The sequence below is a fragment of the Pollicipes pollicipes genome, unplaced genomic scaffold (genome assembly GCF_011947565.3).
Source record: "Pollicipes pollicipes isolate AB1234 unplaced genomic scaffold, Ppol_2.1 Scaffold_3087;HRSCAF=3621_pilon_pilon_pilon, whole genome shotgun sequence".
Lineage (NCBI taxonomy): Eukaryota > Metazoa > Arthropoda > Thecostraca > Pollicipedomorpha > Pollicipedidae > Pollicipes > Pollicipes pollicipes.
This window is the reverse complement of record NW_023596225.1, coordinates 18,529,805-18,546,879: the sequence shown is the minus strand read 5'-3', so window position 1 is coordinate 18,546,879 and position 17,075 is coordinate 18,529,805. Positions and strand designations below refer to the sequence as shown.

The window sequence follows — 17,075 nt, the reverse complement described above, 5'->3', positions numbered from 1 at the left end:
AATTTGAAATAGACTGCCCTAAGCCTGACAGCTGGCAGTCTGGACTTGTCAAGATCCAGCCAAGTGCATTGCATGGCATTGACATTGATGTTGATGGTATGCCAACAGTTCAATGTGGGATTGCAGTTCTTGCAATAGTGATTGGTAGCATAGGTCGCAAACATGTTGTGAACTTACCTTACAGAAGCCATAAGTGATATGAGCCACTTTACCCGCATTGCAAGACTACTAAATTTGGAGGCCAAATTCTCACATGCAAAGTGTGTGTCGCGTGGAAATAATTATTGGTGCAATTCCTGTGAGGTCACATGCGACACACCATCCAAATATGAGACGAGACGACTTTGCCAATATTGCTATTCATTTCACAGCACCTTAGCAAAAGTCTGCTTACAGTAGTTCAAGTAGTAGTGACTGAACGGTCAGGTATGTATTAGTTCATTATTTTGACAATTGACGATGAAAGCTATGACCAGCCCTAGGATTTTACAGAAAGCCGACGTTTTTTCACTGATTTTAGCATAGTACATAGGCACGTAGGATCCTGCACCATGTTATATCTGTTTTCACACTCGTCGCCGACGACGGATGGGGATGGCAGGCCCTCTCGCCTTTTGCGCGCGAGTCAAGCGCGTGTCATAGATCGGAAGCCAAGAGATAACTTGATGTGCAAGAATTCCAACGATGCCCGTTTTGATTTCTTGAAGCCAACCAGTTGCTATCTAGTTTAGCTCAGTTGCAATGTTGGGCAACGTAACATCGAAAAACGCAGCTTTCAGGGCACAAAACAATAATGTTTTAACCACAGCGGTACAAAATATGCTTTGAATCAGATTCCACAGCAATAGAGCTAGAAAACCAATCACAACCCGAAAAAGCCACCAGACGGAATTAACCTCCTTGAGCCTTGGGTACACCGTTGCATATATACATATATACCTATATATATATATATATATATATATATATATATATATATATATATATATATAGGTATATAAAGATATCAGCTGATGATCCTGTTCTTTTATTGTTTTGTACCTTCTTTTGGTGCCCCATGTGTCACTCGTTGTCAGAAAACAGCACCAACCGGCATAAGCCATCAACTGATTCTACGAACCTTCAACATGCTGCCATAGCACGGAGGTCTGACATGGGTGGAGTTTCAAACTCAGTGGGAGACTTCCGCGTCTACCCAAGTTTGAAAAGAAAGTGGGTCAAATTCTGGAGAACCCATATGCCGTAGTTCAGAGGAGGTTAGCCAATTTATTTGCTTAACACCCTCAAGTTCTTTTGAGGTTGTGTTCCATTCCCTGAGATGACCTGGAGCCATGTTCAAAGAAAGGACGCGCAACGAATATATATATATATATATATATATATATATATATATATATATATATATATATATGGTGTTGACTACGGTGGGAGTGTTACTGACCATGGTGTTTCGGGTGAGCTGTGAGTCATGCGTTAACCTTAGGTGTCTTTCTGGAGCTCCGATTATATATATAGGCGTGTATCCGTGAGGATGGCAGCATATTTTACATTTGTTTGCTTCTTCCCGAAGTTCTCCAGGCCCCTTATAAAATGTCTACCATCATTCGAAAAGTTAATGTACGATGGCGCCTATATCGATATCGCATTACGTCTCTTGAAATCCATCAATGCGGTCAGAAGTGCAATACAGGCACAATAAAACAACATAATACATTTGGCAGTGTCTTGAATCGGTAGTGAATTCATTGTCATTTTTCGGGGACCTCAGATATGTTCCATTGAAATTTCTAAAATGTCTGCAAGACAAAGCGCTCTGAATACAAAGATGCCTCCAATGAAACGAAACACCGTTTCATGTGTTCAATAAAGATTTAACAACGATTTAGGCACACAGTGTGTGCATGCGCTTTTCATACAGTCAGTGATGCAAATGAAGGATGGATATTCATGACATCCATATACGTGATGAGATTGCATAAAAATAATTGCGCATTCACACTCTCTGGCCTGTGTGCGAGAGTTATGCGTTATGTTACGACAGGGCACACCATGTTCATTTGTCGGTTAACGATGGGACCCCTGCCTCTAAAATATTCGGCTTCTCAAGTCGTAAGATTCTTATTGTCAGTGCATTTGACTACGGTGGGAGTGTTACCGACCATGATGTTTCGGGTGAGCTGTGAGTCATGCGTTAACCTTAGGTGTCTTTCTGGAGCTCCGATTTGCACGTGGTTAATGATGCGGCGAGACCACCATGTTGGCGTTAGTATTATTACTATTCACCTGTGAAATGTTAGAAGCATATATTCCAAATAACAGGATATTGGTCAATGCTATGACCGATATCCGAAAACGGCAAGCGTTCCTACGAAACCTCGCACGAACGGCAATATATATATATATATATATATATATATATATATATATATATATATCACCGACCGTGACATGCAAAATGACTGAATGTTCCATGTTGTGAGCATACCGTCCTGCTCCTGCTGGGTGTTCGGGGTTACCAGATCCGAATCATGACGATTTCCTTGGTGCGAAGGTTGCGGCGGTCGATCTCTCATCCTGTAACTATCTGGAGCGACTTGTAGTGACCTAAGGGATGCGTAGCGGTAAAATGTGAGGTCAACCTGGGTGATTTTACTCCCTGTATCACGCACATAGCATGTAACGAACATATGAACGCTTACGCACATGTAAACTTTGGACTATCATCAACGAAGTGCAACATATATGCCATATTTGTTCACACCAGAACTTGCTTTCCCGTTAACAAATTCAATTGTTTCACGAAACATCTGAACATGATGACGAATTTGGGACAAGATCTTTTTTAGTTTGATCATCCACGAGAAACTTGGCTCGAGATATTGAGCGAAACCAAAAGAAGATAACAAACATATAGCATGCTGTCGTAATCGGCAAGAAATGCCGACTGGAAAGCTGCCTACTCAAATCAACAAATATCAATGCATCTGTGCACTATTAACCAGCCATGTCTTGTTTTACGGCACTTTCAACGGTTCCTAATGATATCGATAATATTGATTGGGGCTGGCGTCCACTCCACTCGCCATGCTTGGGCACCGCGATCGTGGGTGTTTAGGGCGTGCCACGTGGTAATAGCTTCACGAACACCGCCCCGCTCGCAGCCGAGCACGTTAACTCCCTGGTTTGCGTTGAAGGCACTGACTGGGTCGATTGAACCGAGCTCAGTTACAAGCCTTGGGGGTGGTAACTTCGCTGATACAATAGGCACGCAAGCTTACCTGTTCACTTTGCCTGTCAGGCGCAGCATGAGACCATTTCGGGTGGGCTCCCCGTTAACCCAATTTCAGGCAGGGATACAGATTCCTTCCCCCACCCCCTACCCAGCTCAATGACTCATGTTGACCTCTGACCGCCATTTGGTGTCAGACAAAGACACCGCGGCGTGTAGAAGTCGGTCAGGCGGAGACGTAATCACGCAAGGACGCATCACTGGCAAATCCTTCATTAGCAGTCTCCCGCCACCTCGGGGCTTAATCGTGACCTCGGAGTGACCCTTGAGTGGTGCATTTTGTGTTGTGGACCAGGCTGTGACCACCAAACTTTGTCAGGGTGAGCCCGGCTGGATACGGCACCTGACGAAGCTAATACCGGCTGACGAAGCTAATACCGGCTGGACTTGAGTCTGCCCCAAAAGCACGGTATCCCGAGCTGCCACGGCGGCGCTCGCTCGCCGCTGAAGCTCACCGGCCGGCAGTGCGCCACCCGCACTCCCGTGACGCGGCTCAGCCGAGCACCCGGCTCGGGCGGCCGAGCCGCGCTCGCCCGAGGGGTGGAGCCTGTGTTCGGGGGTGCACGCGCGCCCGGCAGGGTCAGGAGGCGGGGCCTGGCCCGCGCCCGTCTCGGGCGTCGCCGGGGTGGTGCAGTTGGTGCCGGGAGCCCGGTCGACGCCGGTGCAGGTGTCTCAGCGGTGTGGTGCCGGCGCGGGCGTCGTGGAGACGGCGAGAGGTGCTGCGCCGGGTGGAGGGGTGCGGCGCGTGCACGGCGCGCTCCGGCCAGGCTGCCGTGCGAGGGAAGAGGCCGCTGCCGCGCTGCTCCGGAACGCGGCGTCACGAGTGTGGCACGCAGTGGTGCCTCAGTCGTACCACGGCTACCGTCAATAGGCTGCGCCAAAGAATCCGGATAGAGGCTGCTTTCGTCAGACGTTCTGGTGAGAGGCTCAGTGACTTTGCCTTCGTTATGTTCGTGTTCCCGGCGGAAGCCATAAATTTCATTTGTTGACCTGTGGATGTTGTAACACCTGTCAAGCGTGATTCATTATGGTGTCTGTCTCGGCTAGCTTGAGGCCTATTGTATGTTCCTGTTTCTGTGTGTGGTACAAAGGAATTAGTAAGATTGCTGGTCGCATGTCATGGGTAGGATTTGTTCTAAACCACAGCACCTTAAGGCAGCTGCATTGCATGAAGTTCGAACGTGGCTGGTATGTGATGCTTGCGGCCCTGAATCCCATTAAAAGATAAAAGACTGACATAAGACGTTGAAGAATGACGACGTAGGCTTCCATGCGCTGTTACGTAAACGTGGGCGTCCACGCGCAGTTGTGCAGACGTAGACGTCCACGCGCGGTTACGCACGCTTTTGTTCCCTTTCGATCCGCATTCTCGTTGGCTTTTTTATCACCCCTTTATTCGGTGTTCCGATGCATTACCGGCCGGCTGCGGTGGCACATGCAGACCCGTCCGGTCATAATACCACGCCAAGTCGGCCCAGCAGCGCAGGCTGATCGGCGGTTCGCGTGTTACCCTGAACGCAGCTGGCCTTGGCCGCAGACACTAAAACGGAGGAATTCGCCCTGGGGTGGATTGCATTATTTGTCTCGCCTACCAGGCACTCCGCCAGCACCGTGCCATGGGCTGGCCAGGCGGGGTCCCCGGGTACAGAGATCCAGCGGCAGCACAGCAGATGGCTGGGCTGCACATTGTAGTACTGCAGCTGTCATATGGCGGCACCTGCTGTGACTGGATCACAAATTGCAGAGATCGCTGTCGGTGTTCGCTGCTGCCGCTTGGCAGGCGGCAGCGTTGGCATCTGGAAGACGGCGAGAACGAGTGGCGTGTGACAGCAGTGCTGCATGACGATTCCACGGGGATAATTCTGGTTACAACGTGTATATAGCTGAAAGCCGAACATCATCCAGCCCTTCTAGTGACTCCATAACCCTGACGACGGCCGGATAATTTGCTGACCGAAACGCTGTGTGTATGCTAATACACCAGACGAGGCTGATAGTTCGAACATTTTTTTCTGTCCGTGATACTGCTTCGACCTTGGAACTTCTTTCTGTATATGCTTATGCACGAAAGTTTGGTACAAACACGTATTAACAAAGGCCAAACGTTTCTAAGCAAGCAAAGTTTTAACTAACCAAAATTTTCGTCCATCTTCCAATGATGATTTATGCGTGATAAGTGGACTTGCTGTCAGCTATTAATTGCATGCCCAACGGTCCCAAAAGTGCCTGTTTTGGGCCTGTTGGTAAAATCACTGTGGCAAATATTCAGCATGCCGAAAAGCCATGGGCACACGTTGAAAGTAATAATGCTGAGGCGATTTGAGCACTTGTAGGTGATAATGTAAGTTGCCGAGGTGAACTTTCTTTATTTAGTCATTGACTATCTCGCCTTGGCCTGTCAAATTATGGCAGTTTATATAAATCATTAAACGACTGGCATCGTTCTTATCAGGTTCTGATCAGAGAATTCATGTGTGCATTTTCTGTAAAATATCGCCTTAATCCGCCTATCGCCTCGGGCTAACATTGCCTACTCTCCGTCCCTCGTTTCCATCCCTGTCGTCATAATATTCCCCAACGACGCACTCGCATGCTGAGCCCGGGCTAAAGGCGGAAGCAGCTCAGTTCGCTCGATGTTACCATAGGATGGCGATCGAGCCCTTTCCTCTCCAGACGCCACGGCTACGCCACTGCCTGGGCACATGCGGTTCGTCTAGAGCGGCTCGGTTTGCTTCACGGCGGGCGTAACAGCTGTGCCGGTTTGGACGATCGGCGTTTCTCACGGACCGCCCAGTTCCGAGAACGCCTCAGCATCGCCGCACCGTTACTTTTCATCACGAATTAGCTGAACGGATGTGACCCCGTGATCGCGGCGGAAAGGCTCACGTCTGCGCCGGTTTCCAACGAGATGCTGGTAGTCTGCGGCCGGTGCAGGTTTGCAGCCAAAGACCCGCGTAAGGGCTCGACACCGCCACTCGCGTCGTTCAGCCGGTGACGTAAGACTGCGGTGCCGATTTTCCCACCGGACTAAGCAATGCAGCGAGCCGGACCTGACTGCCGATCAGTTCAGGTCATGACCCAAACCGAGTGACCCTTTGATGACGTCACGTTGGATTCCGACGGCCCATGTCCATGCAAATTGTTCTGGGTATGACTTTTTACGAGATGTGTTGGTCAGTTATGATGTGCGGGGCGGTGTCGCGTTATAGCGTGTTTCTCCACTCCCATGCTCTGACCCCATTGCAGTCTGCACCCGATCAGTGTTCGGTCTCTGTTCCTTAAGAGCTTCTGCACAGCCTTCAGCTGAGCTTTCCAAGTAACCGTCCGTTTCACAACACTGATGTGTACCACAGAGCGGAGTCCGCGAAGTTTCGGCGGTACGTTGTCTTAGTGGGTCATTGTGTTTGGCTTCCAAAAGCTGGACATAAATTGCACCAAACTAGTTATAAATCGTGGAATTCTTGGAGCTTGTTGCTGCAGCGTGTGTCCCGTATTCGTGTGGGTGCGTGGCTCCAACGTAGTTTACTGGCATGCATAATCACTAAGCAATTTGTGTCAAAACTGCTGTTTAGATAACAGTGTTTGCCAAGAGAAATTACGCTTTACACGACTCCTCGAGGCTTTTTCTTCCGCTAAGACGTAAGAGCAACTGCTGAGTGAAATGTTCCATCACTCTTACCACATCTCAATATTTCTTCCCTATCAACTCAATCCTCACCGTATCTTTTCTCCCAGTGCGCCCTGCTTTCACCAATCATGGGCACACGAAGTCGGCCCAGTTCGGGTCTCATCTCTGTTCCGTGAGCGACGCGACCGGCGCGCGGCCGCCCCGGTCCCACGATAGGGTGTGCAGATGCCGCCCAGGCCCGCCCCCTCCACCGCTCGGGGCACCTGCGCTGTATGCCTGCCGCTAATGGGCTTTAATTGCTGGCGCTGTTCACGGAAAGGGGCCGTTTAAGGCGCGGGACTGACCCCCAGGCGCACAGTTCAGGGTCAAGTCCGTGGAATTCCCGCTATGGATCATCGCGGGCATGCCATTGAAGGCGTAGGAAGGCGTCTCGGCTGATCAGCATGTAGTGTACTCACCAGAACCCTGGCATGACGTCATTGTAACGTGCCTGCATGCCAAGCACCGTGTTCATGCAAGCCTCTGTGTACTCGTAGGCCCCGTACCTGCGTACGCACGTGGCCCACCACGCCGCCGAGGCCCCGCGGCGCCTGAGGCGGTCATGGAATGTCGTAGGGTGCCTGAGGTGGGGCCGGGCAGTCTCGTGTGAGGGCGCCATGACTGCGGGCGGGGTCCGGCCGCCTTCGGGAGGCATGCCGGGCGCACCGATGCCGCCCAGTCAGCAAGTCCTCTCCAGGGGCGGCCGCTCCCACAAGCGCCGTCAGGAGCTGCTGCCACTGGGGGCCGGGGGCCGGCCGCGGCCCTAACTCACCAGCTCGAGCTCTGAAAACGACCGCGCCTAGTGCTGTCCGTCCCATTGTGGTGTGGGCCTGCCGCTGCTCCACAGGAGTACCGTTTGAGGTGGATCCTGTTAGCGGCGTTTAGCTTACACGGCAGTGCTCTTGCATGCGTTGAGAGGACGCGCGTGCACGCGCGTGCGGTGTGTGCGTGATGCACGCGCGTGTGGTGTGCTCGCTAAGTTGAAAATTGTCGGATTAGTTTGCCGGCGCAGAACGATCAATTTCATATCCAATCATGGCACTCGTTTAGGGCTTTGCTGATAAGTAAGCCGTAAAATCCGCTTTTGATAAGCATTTGTGGTCATACCAAAGTAGCATCCATTTGGAGAGTTACGAACTAGAGGAATCCAGATGGACTCCTGATTAGTCTCATTAGCCGCTCCGTTTGAGATTCCACGAAGCAGCGCGTGCGCTGCCGCCGGCAAGGCGTGCAGACAGTCACCTCTTCACACCGACGGGCGTGGGTCCTCGCCCGCGTCCCCGGCGGAACGCACGAGCCCGACCGCGCACTGCCACCAACGCGCACCTTACGAACTCTCCCGGCTTTTCAACAGGTGAAAGGAGTCGGCCTCTTCCGGCGGTGTCGTGGACGCCGCTGACCGCGGGGCCGCGCGGGGTCACGCGGGGTCAGGCCGGGTCACGTTGGGTTACGCGCCTCGCAGTCGGGCGCTGGACCGGTTCCAGTGGGCAGCAATACGGCGCTAAGGGGATGGGCATCCTCTGATCGGCAGCCGCTGCCGCATGATGATCAGCAGGAGTCGGGTGAGTACTGCCGCAGGACGATCAGCAGGAGTCGGGTGAGTACTGCCGCAGGACGATCAGCAGGAGTCGGGTGAGTACTGCCGCAGGACGATCAGCAGGAGTCGAATGAGTACTGCCGCAGGACGATCAGCAGGAGTCGGGTGAGTACTGCCGCAGGACGATCAGCAGGAGTCGGGTGAGTACTGCCGCAGGACGATCAGCAGGAGTCGAATGAGTACTGCCGCAGAGCGATCAGCAGTCGGACGGGTCGGGTTAGTCGAGTAGGTACCTGAACGCCGCGGAAACTGCATGGTGAGGAATGAGCAAGACCAGTCGAGCGAAGAGGCCTGCAACTGTCCGCAAGGCTAAGGTGAGGTACTTGTTCGCCATGTACCCTGTCAGAGCAGTTTTTGTTTTGCAGTTGATGTAACTTTTTTATTTTGGCCTAAAGCCATAGGCTTCGGAGATCAGGAGAACCGGAGTCCACGTTAGTTCCAACGAAGGGAATGAGAGAGAGACCTTACGAGTGGTCTTAGTCAGGGGCGCAGCCAAGATAGGCTGGAAACTTCCCCGGGGAATCCCAAATTTGTTTTCGTTCTTCACCACGGATGGCTTCCGACAGAAAGTCAAAATATGACGTAATGCGTGCTTACGAAGCTCCCCCTAAAAATCCTTTCTGCACCGCTAGCCACAGTACTAAAAACTGCAAAACAGTACTAAAAACATTTTCATCATGATGCGATAGCCATTGCTTACAATTCCTTAGCGTGGGCTGGGATAATGCTCGCTCAGACATTAACTTAGACTGGAAGTGGAGAAATCTGACACTCCCCGCTGCTGACAAGGAACTGTCTGCCTCGGTGTCAACTTGACACCCCTCCGCTTCCCTCCTCAGCCGCCGAGTGTGACGCGGCCAGAGCCGGTGCCGCTGCAGGAGTATACCCTGGACGAGCGCGAGCTGGCCGCCCTGGAGAAGCTGTATGAGTTTCCGGGCCGCGCCGGCCTGGCGGCGCCGGCCGTGCGCGCTGTCAGCATCATCGACACGCTCAGCGAGATGGCGCGAGAGACGGCCAGCCGGCGCGGGATGGGTGTGGGCGACGGTGCCGACCGGGGAGGCGGGGCAGGCGACGGTACCGACCGAGGAGGAGGCGGACGAGACGGCCCCGAACACCGAGGAGAAGGAGGAAGAGGAGGAATAATCGGGGGAAGAGGCGAACGAGCGGACACTAACGGAAGAACGGGCGGCACCAAGCCGGGGGGCGCGGAGATTGTGGACAGGAGCAGGGAGGGGAGCGCACGAACGGGAGCCGTGCTCGTGGACGTGAGAGGCACGGACGTGGACGTGAGACGCACTGCCGTGGACGTGGACGCATCTGGTGCTGACAGACACAGTGAAGCTCTAAGCGACGTCGCGAACGCAGCGCAACACGAGGTGGGCGAAGCCGTGAATTACGAGGAGGCGAATGAGGTGGACGCGGGGGCAGACGGAGGGCGTGCCGCCCGGCCGGACGTCCGGCCTCCCGTGGTCCGACAGCCAGCGGATCCCGGCAGCCGAGACGTGGCCATCGCACGGCTGCTGGCCGAAGCGGCGCGTAGCCCGCCGCCGCCCGTGCCGACCCGGCGCCCTGACCCGACCCTGCTGCACCTGCGCGGCCGGGTTAGGGGTCAGGGCCGCGGCCGAGCTCGAGACGGCGGCCGACGCCAGAGGCATGACAGCCCGGCGAGGCTCGCCGATAAGGTCCGAGAGGTGTTCGACCTGGCGGCGGAAGGAGACGTCACGCAGCTGGTGAGTGGAACAGGCGGGAGCGTGTCGTATCGCATTGCGAACGACGAACGCGTCCATAAATTGTAGCTACTCTTAACCACTTTCAACACAACCTATAACTTACATGGGCAAAAGTACCTACGATTAAAATCTATCATGAAAAACTTCAAACACGCACACTAACGCACTCCAGTCTAATGCTAGGAACGCTATCAATGCTCCCACAGTCCAATGCAAGCAATCACGACGGTGTGGTTCAGCACCTTGTTGAGGGGTGGCTGGTGATCTCACCCGCATATCTTGTGGCGATGCATTTGCTGTTTTCAACCATTGACGATGAAAAACGCATGTTTCGTGAAACAGCCTCGATGACAAGTATGACATGTTGCGCTGAGCAATGGGCACATCGTGACTCGGTCGTTTGGTGAGAGTCTCGTGATGAAAAGGCCGTGAACTCGAATCTTTACGACGGCTGTGTTGCGGTTTCTGGACGCAATCCACGGGAGATGCTCTACAGCGATGCATGTCGAGAGTGGGAATCTTGAGGGTTGAGGTTTGAGATACCGGATCTTCCCGAGATCACATTACCGATTAGATCCGCACCACATATTCCATAATTTGGGTCCCAAAAATAACCTGACCCCTCCGCCACTCTGAGCACAGGTCTCCAACGATATCACTCGTGCCAATTGTATGCATTGCAAAATGAGCGAAAGATCCTTGCCCCAATAAGCAACGGTTGCCAACGTCCAATACGCTGTTGACTACGGACAACCTGGCCGTTCGCAGGACGTCGCGCTGGCGGCCATGGAGCCGTCATCTCTCCGCGACCTGCGGGACCGGCGTGGCAACACAGTAGCGCACGTGCTGGCGGCCTGTGGCCACGTGGAGGCGCTGGCCTGGCTGGCCGAAGCGCACGGTGCCGAGCTGACCAGCGTCCTTTGGCGGGAGAACGAGCGCCGCCTGACACCGTGCCTCGCCGCCGTTAGGGTAAGAGATGCGCCGCCACCTCTGGTCTGCGCCGGCTGCTGAACCTGCCGCTATGGGCGCACTGGGTGTGGAAATGTCATGCGTATTCATGCTATAGGCGTTGACGCACCAAAGCATGAGGAAATGGGTCAGTGCGGGGCTGGTTTGCATCACTGTAGTGACAGTCGTACTTTTGTGATGCGATGCGACGGAGGACAGTCGCTTTGTAATGCGATGCGACGGAGGACGGTCGCGCGTTGGCGTCTCAGGCGCCACATGGCGGCTCAGAGGCAGCGGCGCGAGGCTTTGAGAAACGCTTCTCGGAATAGGCGTCTCCTTTTCAGGGCTCACTTCCTTGCAAGTCACTCGACTAAAATCACTTCGAACGGTCCCTTTAAGAGCGCCTCCTGCGCTCGCCACCGGTGGCGAACGAGGTCATTGCTCATTCGCCGGCGGAAAACCGTAACGAACGCCGCGGCGCCGCTGCTTTCGCGCCCGGCGGCCGCGCCAGGATCAATGGGTCCACTTCCGGCGCAAAACGTCGCCCGTCGGATCTCTCCCAGAGGCCCGGGCCCCGGTCTCTGAGCCACTTTCCGGCTCGGCCCCGGTCAGGGTGGCTTGGCCGTGGGACTGGCGCCCTGGTGAGCCGAAAAAAAGCGCCAGCCGACACGACGGTAATGGACTGCAAACGGGGATAACATCTGTGTGCTCGGCGGCGGCTGCTCGTGACGTCCACCGCTGCTGCTTGCCACCGCCGCCATGGGGCATGCGCCTTGCAGAGGCTATCCGCGAAAAATCGGTTAAGTCGTGCATATCAGCTGGTGGGTTGGGTAGTGGGAGGTGGAGTGGCTTGTCGGGTGTCCCTTGGAAGGCATGCTTGGCCTCACGATCAGCTCAGCGTGACGCGAACCACTCTAGGCTGACTGCTGATGATAAACGGCGAGAATGTTGGACAAGCATGAGACCTTTCTCGGCTCGCCTGAGACGTTCGCTAAACAGCGGATAGCCTTACAGCGAGCTATTGGCTTTCGAGCTGCTCTGACGCCTTCATCTATTGCCCGAACGTCATACTGACGGTTTGGAAAAAACTGCGTCGTAAAATCCCCTTCATTTTTCGGAGATGAGTATCTCCCGCGAGAACACCACGCGCTAAAGCAGAGATATGTTATGAAACGACAGATCTTGAATAAGCTGTGCCGCCACGTGTTCTCACTGCTGGTGTTCTCCATCACTTTCTTCGGAAAGCCGCCGAGCCGGAAGGCCGCATCCCGCTTAGCCGAAGTCTCGCGCGTTCCGCGACTCTGGCGCATTCCGATGGGATGATACCGCCCACCGGCCGCTCGGGCGCCTCGTGCGACGCGCTGGCGCGGCACCTCGGTCGCCTGACGTCACGGAGATCCCGCGCCCAGCTTGCGCCGCGCGCACGGTCGGCCGGCTAACAAGCGGCTGAGACGAACCCGGCCGTCCGTCCGCTGACGGATGGTGCCGACCGAGTCACGACTCGGCCAGACTCGAGTCACGGCCCGGCGCCGTGACTCCGCCGGCGCGCGTGGACTGCCTCACCGGGGAGGCCCGCTGCTGAGTGCCGGACGGGAGGCGGCTCAATTAGGCGGTCCAGACACGATGGTCCAATGCCTTGTTGCGTGTTGTGGACAGTCTCAGGGTGCACTCAAGTTAGTAGTTTGTGTTGTTTTTTTTCGAATGAACGGAAAGTTCCATTCCTCGTCAGACCAAACTTTGCATGTGAAGTCCGTGTTCAACTAATCCCGTATCGAGTAGATCAAACTAAAAATAGAATGCAACGGACTGAAGGCGGGTGGTCGCAGGGAACGAACGTCTTATGAAAAGATCTAGCCTAGGAGAGATTGTTGTCCAAAACGTGAATCCAGAAATGCACTGACGTTGCGTGAGTAGCATCTGCATTTCCAAATTTGCAGGCCGGCGAACTTAATCCGGCCTTACTGACCCGCAAAACAAACCCTCTCCCAGATACGGCGCTGGACTTTGGCGACTTTTGTTGGGGGCGCTGGACTTTGGCGACTTTTGTTGGGTGCCCCAGCATATGCAGGCCTTCCTTTGATGCGCTCTGTGCGCGTCGCTATCGGACTCGATACTTGACTTGACTTGACTTGGTGACTTGACGTGACTTGGTGGTGCCGGCGTTGCAGTGTGGCCAACTGGAGGTGGTGCGGTGGCTGGCGGACCGCTCCCCCGTGGCATCCCGCCTGCTCCCTGAGGAGGGAGCGACATCTCTACTGCACTCCGCCGCCCGGCACGGTCAGGTCAGTATCGTCCGCTGTCACTGCCATGTCAGCATCACCTCACTAAAGCAGTCAGGACACTTCCGTCCCACTGACACACCCAGGTCAGTACTGTTTAATTCACAGTACGTAGCACACGCACACATTCCGCATGCCGTGCCAGTGCAACAGCCGCGTGCACGGGCCTACACTGTGAGGCTTCCACAATCTTACTACCCGCTTCTCATGACATCACGTGCCGGCTCTGTTGTCGCAACACTTCTGCCCGAAGACATCGATCGACCCGTTCGTCCAGAGATCGTAAAGCAGTCCCTGCCTGGGCTCTCCGAACGGTGCTCAATGAACCTCGGTGTTTGCAAGGCGTGCGTCGGCCAATGCCGCGCCGCCTCTCGCGTGAGAACCGACCTGGGGTCACCGCGGTTCAGGTGCGTCGCGTGCACACGATCACGCCCGGAGAACGGGCCGGCGCCGAATCACGCGGCACCGAGGCCAGTAAGGCCCCGCTCTCACGGCCATCGTCGGGGGAATTAGTGAGCTGAACGAGACACGACGCGCTAGGCCAGTCCCGTTCCGTGCGGTTAAAACGTGAGTGCCTCTCACTTAGAACTATCTAATTGTGCCTGCTCCGAGCTCTGCCGTCTTATGTAGATGCGCCGTCGGATCGCAGTCTCGCTCTCCCTGACCTCGCCGAGATCGTTAAGCCATTCCATCACAGCCTGTCGGACACCGGCGGCTTCCTGCTGCCCGCTCCACCTTTCTCGACGGCTCAGTCGTCCTCGTCTTCATCAGTGTCGTCCGCCGGCTCTCCCTCGAGCTCTGCGGCAGCGACGAGCCTGGAGAAGGTCGGAAGCCTTGCGGCCGGCGTGCTCCGGCGCGAGACTTTCTCTGGCGGCGACTGGCGGCCAGGAATGTGACCTCGTGTCAAAGCGGCGCCCAGCCGCTTAACAACGCTGCTGCGGCGGAGCTGGCGAAAACAGCTCGTTAGTGCCGCCACAGAGCCGGCGCCAGAGAGGAGTGTGGAAACAGGAGATCGAGAGAGAGAGGGAGGGAGGCAGGGAGAGAGAGGGGAGAGAGAGGGAAAGAGGGGGAGAGAGGAGAGGAGGGAGAGAGAAGGAGAGAAAGAGGGAGGGAGAAGAGAGAGAGAGAGAGAGAGAGAGAGGATAGAGAGAGAGGAGGAGAGGAGAGAGAGGAGAGGAGAGAGAGGAGAGAGAAGAGAGAGAGAGAGAGGAGAGAGAGAAGAGAGAGAGAGGGAGAGAGGAGAGAGGAGAGAGAGAGAGAGAGAGAGGAGAGAGAGAGAGAGAGAGAGAGAGAGAGGAGAGAGAGAGAGAGACATTCCAAGAGAGCAGGCGCATATATAATATAGGGCAAGAAGGGAAAATAGGGCGTAGAAGCCTGTGAAAGAGGGTGGATACCAAGCACATGCGGAGCCACGGATTTTTAGTTGGAGGAGCAGACTTATCCAGGGGTCTACTGGACGAAATGACGGTACAGGGGGCCTCCCGGATATTATCGTATCCAGGGGGAGGGGCACTGAGGGGGTTCACCCTCTTATCAAACTGTTGCATTCTGCATTTGAGTATTGAAGTAAGTAAAGCTTGAATTTAAAAAATCTAGAATGATGGCCCTCTGATTATCCAGCCAAGGGTCCCACTATCATATAGCAGGACATCCTGTGGCATAAAATGGTCTGCTGCTGCGTGGAAGGGACTTCTAACTTAGAACAGAACGCTTCCGATTCGCGAAGGCGTCTCCAAATCTAGCTAAGGGATCTCGTTGTCCCAACACAGGTCATCCTGATCCGGAACGACGGCCATCTAGTGCGTGGAAGGGGTCTCCTGTTCCAGAAATGGACCCCGGTGAACGTAGATGGTACCTCCTAACCCAGAACAGGGGCCTGCTAGTTCGCAGCGGGGCCTACCGAGCCAGCATGTTGGGGTTCCTGATTTAGATGATGTGTTGCTTTATTGATAAAATGATCGTTCTGATCGAAGCAAGCGGGCCGCTTAAAGCCGGAAAGAGTTCAGTGTGCCCAGTTTATTGCCCTGCAACTCAGTTAGGGAGAGCTCCTCAATCTGAATTCTGGTAAACTACGGGCATCTACCATGTTTTAAGCTCAGGGAAAAGGAGCCCTCCAAAAATTTTAAGCGGGCAAAAACTTATAAAAGCATATTCTTGTCCACTGCCCGCCTGCAGAAGGGGCAACTGCCAACTGCCAATCCTCTGCCCCCCCCCCCCCCCTGCTGTGCCGGCCTGGGTACCAAGAGGTAGGTCGCCGACGACCTAGGTCTTGTTGCGCCCACGATGAGAGAACAGACAGAAGAGTACGCGTGATTCAGTGATTTGCTGGACGCTCGAAGGTGTGAGCGAGTGGTTATGACTTGAGGTGTTACGGCCCGTCGAAATCATAGGTCATATTGCCATGGTGTGTGGGTAAGTAAACTTACTCACTTCCTGATGTGTGAGTGAGTAAGTGAGTGAGTGAGTGAGTGAGTGAGTGAGTGAGTGAGTGAGTGAGTGAGTGAGTGAGTGAGTGAGTGAGTGAGTGAGTGAGTAAATGAGTGAGTGGGTGAGTTATTGCATGAGTGAGGTAAAGGAAGACGGGCCCAAGTTGAAATTGCTGGGTGATCTGGCCTATTTCCGGCGATGCTTCGCTGAATTACGCGCTTGCCAGGTGTGTCCCTTTTCAGAATGTTTTTCCAGACAGCGTGACTCGCAGGCTCTGCCCTTTGGCTGCTGCGTTACGTCATATGATGTATCCAGTGTTTATCCTCAAACCGGAGCTCGACCGCTTGTCATGCATGAGTTACTGGTAACTGGGATATATACATGCAGTGATCTGGAATTACACAGGGGCACGGCTGCTCCGGGTAAGGCGTAATTCTGGGTGCTGGGTACTGGGATAAACGTTTCATTTTGCGAATAAGCTGGGCTGCAAAACGTCATAGGGCACGCAATGATGGAATAACTTCGTAGCAAATCTGCATCACTCACACATAAACCATCGCAAGATCGCGGTATTTGCAGGTAAGTGTCATATAAATGCTCAAACGTTTCACATTTATTAATGATTCGCAGCAAACGATTGATAGTGCACTTCACAAATCTGTGACATGATGCTGTGTTTCATATGCGTGGCTTTGTGTCGTGTGCATATGTGCTTGCATACGTGCGTGCGTGCGTGCGTGCGTGCGCACACGTAGACTGCACGCATTCATACAACCTTGGACTGAAGGACACGAGTGGGCATAGCTCGTTTTCCATTCCAGTCATGCCTAGTTTTGAAGACGTTTGGATCCCAGCTAAAACTCAGATTCTACAGACCTTGGACTGTCACGGAATGTGCGAGATGTCCCAACATGGGACGTTTGGAATGTCTCGATGCCATTAGCTATGGTGGTCTTTGAAAGGAAATCACGCCTTATTGGGTCTGGGAAACAGGTCACCCACGGGATGGCGCCGCACCCTATTTGGGGAAGGCCTCATCCCCATGCATGAAGTTGGCAATAAAGATCACAGCGCAGAGTCGTTGGTGAAGCAATCAGCTATTGACCCGGTGCAAACTATTAGCATTTCAAAGTGTGCA

General features: G+C 54.1%; 1 long non-coding RNA gene across 1 annotated transcript; it reads left to right on the top strand.

Annotated features, from left to right (window-relative positions):
- The first annotated feature begins 3,966 nt into the window (after positions 1-3,966).
- LOC119089614 (uncharacterized) lies at positions 3,967-9,445 on the top strand. The gene is made up of 3 exons (XR_005093171.1): positions 3,967-4,207; positions 8,311-8,518; positions 9,393-9,445. It is a non-coding gene; the product is annotated as an uncharacterized LOC119089614 (long non-coding RNA).
- Positions 9,446-17,075: the final 7,630 nt, after the last annotated feature.